A 6,000-nucleotide genomic window follows, 5' to 3' on the forward strand; every position below is an offset into this window, starting at 1 on the left:
TCGTAACAGCTAAAAGCTGTCTACACTGTACTCGACAAACTGACCGTTGCAGAGCACTCGGACTACATCAGAAATAGAACAGGGAATCCGTTTACTCGGTAATTGGTTGTCGCGCCGCATCCAGTGTAGACAATATGTCTGATTGTAATGGGTTCTACTGTCTTTTGATGTGTCGCTTTGCTCGCCTCCGGTGTAGGCACAGATTCAGTTTTATGAAGCGACACGAGTACATAATTTTTGCATTTACACAACGTCTGCTCTTGAGTGCCGTGGAGGCGTGTCTGCCGTCAGTGCCGTGGGCGGAGCTAAAGAGTCACGAGCGCGCACAGCTTTTGTGTAGAGATCGTCTGCTAGCTGCGACATCATTATAAATAAAATTTATTTTATTTATTAATTAACGCTGGGTTCTTTGGGAAGCTGAAAAAATGCAATCTTTCCCTCACAACCAAAAACACACTCATTTGGTGAGACTGTTGAAAAATCTCTCAGCTTCTGTAATCCAAACAAAGCACGTTGATGGACGTTCTCCAATATAAAAACTTAACTAGACAAGAGACATTTACTTTAAAGCAAGCAAAATACATCAGCTGTGAAAAAAAAAAGAAATGCCAGGAAATCTGTTCATAAAAAATTATTTTTAAATAAATGAATTCTATATACAATAACAATAATATGATTATTAATGATTTTGTTTTGTCATTTACATAACCACAAACTAAATGAAACTATTTACACATGTGATAAATGGTGTTGGCAGTCTAGAAATTTTACTGGTTTGATCCAAAGCAACATTATAGTGGTTTCTTCATAATATTAAAAAACTAAACCTCGTTAGCAGGTCCTCAACCCAAGCACAAGCTCTACACTTCACCACAACGGTAATCTCCAAAAAAACACTAACGTAACAAAAACATTTACATAATAGAGCATTAAACAGTAAGAAGTCTCTCCATATTCTAATCTTTCTAAAAAAATGTATAAAATAACACTTTTTCAACATTTACTCTGTCACTTCAGCCTGGTGCAAAGCATGATGGGAAGTGAAAGTCCTGTTTGATTGGGTTACTTGACTGAAACATATTTCAAAATGAAAACATCAGGTGAGCTCTAGCATTCATGCATCTTCTTTGAAACACAACATTAATGGAAATTATCTTATTAAACTCTGGACTAGACTAAGTCTAGGACTATTTTAAACCATGACAGAGAAAGCAGATTTCTGTTAATCTGGTTTAAAGGGCCATTTTATTCCTGGACTAGGCTTAATCTCTGTCTGGGAAACTGCCCCAATGTGTTCATTTTATAGGTGAAGATCAGACCTCCAAAACCAAGACCATTCAAGACCAGGGGCCTGTACCATGATGGTAGTTGAACAAACTAAGGGTTATAGACCTTATTTACCAGAGAAACAAGCGCACCGCCATCTTTAGAAAATTGTCTTTGAACTTCTGTTTTTGCAGTAGCCCTGTACATTTCTATGGCATCGGTGTCAAAGAATAATTAGCTGGTGAAGTGGATTTACCTGTTGTAGAGTTAATGAAAGTTATCATGACTATTGTTATGTTTAAAGCAGATGTCTTAACAAATGTCAGTCACATGCTTCACAACATGATAAACTGCGATTCACTTCTCGCGAGAGAGCTGGCGTGATTCAAAACTCTTTTGCTGAAAATGAAGAATTTAAACGCATTTACACTAATGGAAAATGCTTGTCTGTGAAAGAGGACAAATAAAAGAAATTATCTTTCTCTATCAGTGCAAGTGAAATTTGTGAAGTTAGTTTATATAGTTGATATATAGCGAAAGAGACTCATACTTGTAAGGTCACAAGGGCTTGATATTAACACCCGCCAACCCACCAAATGCGGGTAGATTTCGGCTGTGGCGGGTAAGACAGCCCCCCCCACAAGCCACTTTGGTGGGTTGAATATAATTTAAGCCTACAGCCAAATGAAAGGTAGCCAAGCTCGTCGTATCACAAAATTACAATTCAGTCACAGTTCTTTATCGATTAACTTGCAGTTAGTGAAGGCGGGATAGGCGGAATCGCGCTGAATGACACACAACAGAAGCGCTCGCGTGCGCGCTCTCTCGGTCACACGCGCAATCAGTTCTCCTTGCGCCTAAATACACGCACACACAGATGTCAAAATGCATCGTGTGGAGTATCTCGCGTGAATACAGTTGGCTATGGCTTAAGTGGACGTAAACAGGTGGGTAAAAACTGGATATGTGTATGTCCATGCATTCAGCAGCCCCCAAATAAATAGCTGTAGGCTATGTCATTAATGTTAATCAAACATCAAAAAATGTTACATAAATGTATACATGCTAAATAAACATCTATCTAATTTTTTTTTTTATTACTATTTGTAATTTTGCTTCTTTGTTCTTTTTATATATCCTAACAAAAATAACTGTACATGCCAGCTGATATCTACATTGTTTTGATTTGGGTGGTCAATCTGCATTTGTAAGTTTGAAAGGGTTTTAAATCTTGTAAATCAAGTAATTTAAGCATGCCAAAGTCAACTTTAATCATATAAAATGTAATTTCCCAACAGCAAAATTGTGGCCAGTGAAAATGCTGAGTGGCTAGTAATTTGGAAAACCACTAGCCACTGAGGCTGGTGAGCAAAAAAGTTAGTCAAGCCCTGGTCACATCATATTTAAAGTTTATTTACAGCTTATTTATATTACATATGATCTGTATATATTAATAATAACTGTTAAACTAAAATTGCTTGTGTGTAATGGATTAATAATATAGATCATATAATATATATATATATATATATATATATATATATATATATATATATATATATATATATATATTTTTTTTTTTTTTTTTTTGCTGCTATATAGTGTCTTTAACTTGGAGAAGAGAAACTGGAGGAGTGACTTTATTGCGTTGGATGTGTCAGTGTCAGTTTGCTCACATCTGATTGGTCCAATTTCAGTTTGAGATCTCTAATCCAGAACATAACCTGCCCTGGAGATGAACACCGCTAAAAGCCAAGTCACTTTCATGGTACCTAAAACCCAGGACTGGCGCAAACTAATCTGAAATTTACCTGGCTAGCCAGCTAATCCGGCTTCATGGTACAGGCCCCAGAGCCCCACCATTTAATCAAGATAATTCATTAATCGTGTGACTATTGAACATTAATGATGAGCACCTGCTGTCAATAAGCAGAATCACCAAAGGAGAAAACCTGGTGTTGGTTATGTTTTCACATAATCATTATTTGATCTGAATCACTGAACTAATTTAGAGCCCAATCTCTGAGTTAGTTTTACATTATTGATTACAACAGCACTATGACTCTACAGCACAAGATAAGCTTTTCAAATAATCTAAAAGATTTCTCAAAGAAAAAAAAAAAACCACACACAGACATCAAGAATCAGCCTGTGAATCTCAACAACGGTGACAAGCAACATATTCTGATCAACAAATCAACTCTGAACATTAGAAAACAAGCTACTAAAAAGTCACATAAAAACAGAAAAAAATAGTGAGAATAAAGGAAATTACTAAGACAATTCAGCTCATAATTTATTCATGCAGCAATGCATGATGGGAGCCATGGATGAATTTTGATTGGTGGCACCCAGAATGCATTGCAACATGCTTTATGAAGGTCACCACTGTTGAGATTCACAGGATGATTCTTGATGTCTGTGTGTGCCTAAAAAAAACATTTACACACATGCACGCATTTTTAAATCAGAACAAATTGAGAAATCCATTGGATTATGTTGATAAAGCTGATCTTCTGTAGAGTCACAGTGCTGCTGTAATCAATAATGTAAATCTAACTCAGAGATTGGGCTCTAAATGAGTTCAGTGATTCAAATCAAATAATTATTATGTGAAAACACAACCAACAACACCTGATCAGCTTTTAACTTTGCTTGTCTGGCTGTTAACTCAATTAAATCTGCCCAAACAAAATCTAATGTTAAAGAGTCAAGAGCTCAACTAAAACAAACCCTAACCTCGATGATGGTAACTTAAAAATTGTGATTTTCTCCTTTGGTGATTCTGCTTGTTATCATCAGATCACCTTCCTGACACATTTACTGTGTTAAAATCATCACACAATGAATGTGTCAGAATTAACACAATGAGTGTTGTCCCTCAATCTGATGTATAGGATTTGAGCCAGTTTGAGTTTTTTGTTTTTAACAAATGCTTTTTGTTACATTCTTAATGTCTGTGTTTGACGCAGTGAATGTGTAAAAATTAACACAAGTGTTGTCCCGAAACACAAGCACTGATGTGTAAGACTTTTTTTCTTCTTTTTTTTTTTTGACTGGACTTGACAAAGAGATCATTGCAAATTTGATCTTTTATTTTGTTTTTCTCTTTCCTTCAATGATTCTGCCTGATGACAGCAGGTGTTCATCACTAGTGCTTGATTAATGACTTAATTATCTCATTAACTTCTCTCTTGAATGGTCTTGACTACACCTCTGGTTAACTCTTCTGACCCATTCACTGTGTTAAAATCATTGACTCAATGAATGTGTCAGAATTAACACAACAAGTGTTGTCCCTAAACTCACCCATTGATGTGTAAGAATGAATTAAGAGTGTAAGAACTTTTTCTCGCAACATTATGAGAACATCAGTCAAGTACAAATAACATAATAAAGACGTTACAAGAACGTTGTTATGAGAAAGTTTTCACTCAACATTAAGAGAACATCAGTCAAGTACATATAACATAAGAATGTTGTTCTAAGAATGTTTCCTCTCAACGTTATGAGAATGTATTTTAACTATGAAAACATTATAAGAATGTTCCTGAAACATTATTTTAGGAATGTTTTTTTCTAACATTTACATAACTTTTACATAACGTTAGTGAAAGTTATGGAAACGTTCCCTGTTAGCTGGGCAGAGCTCAGTTTAACTGCTCAGAACAAACAAGAGACTCATGAACAACCATCACAAAACACAAAAACAGTCGTGGATCATCAGGTAACCACACACAGTACTGAGAGATTCACTGGAAACTGGACTCGATTTCAAGTACCCCAACTCTAATCATATCAGATAATGATATACAGAGATGTGATTTGTAAAATATACAGGCGCCCATAATGACTGAAATGTCACTACTTTTTTCTTTTTAATTTACATATCAATAATAGTTATATATTCAATCATGCTAAGATATTTTACAATGTCAGGTGTATAATGCAGAGCAAGCTAGAGCAGGAGTCAGATGCAGAAAAGTAGAAAATAAAAAGTATGCATATTGTGAGTAAATTGTAAAAAAATAAAAATATACTTACAGTGTAATCGGTGTTCTCCTGAAAGCAGTCTTCAACTGAGTGTCACACTTCCAGACAGCAGTACTTATATCAGATCCATGGGTGGAGTATAAGCTCCAGCTCCGCCTCTCTCCACCTACTGTGGGCATGATGGGTGGAGCCACACCTTAACCCCACCCATAACCCGCCTCTCATTTTACTCTGCAGCGAGCACTACTTGGCTCAAATTATAAATCACACGATTACAAAGAAGGAATTATCCTTTTCTTTCTCGACAGTGAATAATTAGCCTACACAGGCTATACGTGGACTATACAAATCTGCATAAATCTATGACCGCCCCAGATAAAAATAAAGTACAAGAATACTTAAATGCAAACAAGTACATTTGTAGTACATTCTTATTTTTGTGCTATATAAAACTGTAAAAATTAACACTAAATACCCTTATTAAAAGTATATTTCTACTTCAGTAGTATTTCAGTGAAAATGTATACTAAATACCACTAATACTTAAATTGATTTTTGGAGCTTCAGGGAACATTCAGGACATTCTGGGAATGTTTAGGGGACTATTAGGCTGCTCCTGCTCGATCGCTCCTGTCTGCCCCACTGCTCAGAGTGGTTTGCTTCTGTAACTCCGTATAGTTTTGTTTTGAATCTCTTACTTTCATTCATTGTTTCTTATATTATCATTACCTTATATCAAAC

General features: G+C 35.7%; 1 protein-coding gene across 4 annotated transcripts in view; it reads right to left on the bottom strand.

The window, feature by feature from the left end:
- The window catches only part of LOC125258078, a 47,743-nt gene extending 42,365 nt beyond the window's left edge, over positions 1-5,378 (bottom strand). For all 4 annotated transcript variants that reach the window (XM_048174904.1, XM_048174900.1, XM_048174905.1 and 1 more), the window contains exon 1: positions 5,311-5,378. The gene's annotated coding sequence lies outside the window, so the exon portion shown is untranslated. The remainder of the gene's footprint in view (positions 1-5,310) is intronic.
- Between the last annotated feature and the right edge of the window lie 622 nt (positions 5,379-6,000).

Source organism: Megalobrama amblycephala, linkage group LG22, assembly GCF_018812025.1.
Source record: "Megalobrama amblycephala isolate DHTTF-2021 linkage group LG22, ASM1881202v1, whole genome shotgun sequence".
NCBI lineage: Eukaryota > Metazoa > Chordata > Actinopteri > Cypriniformes > Xenocyprididae > Megalobrama > Megalobrama amblycephala.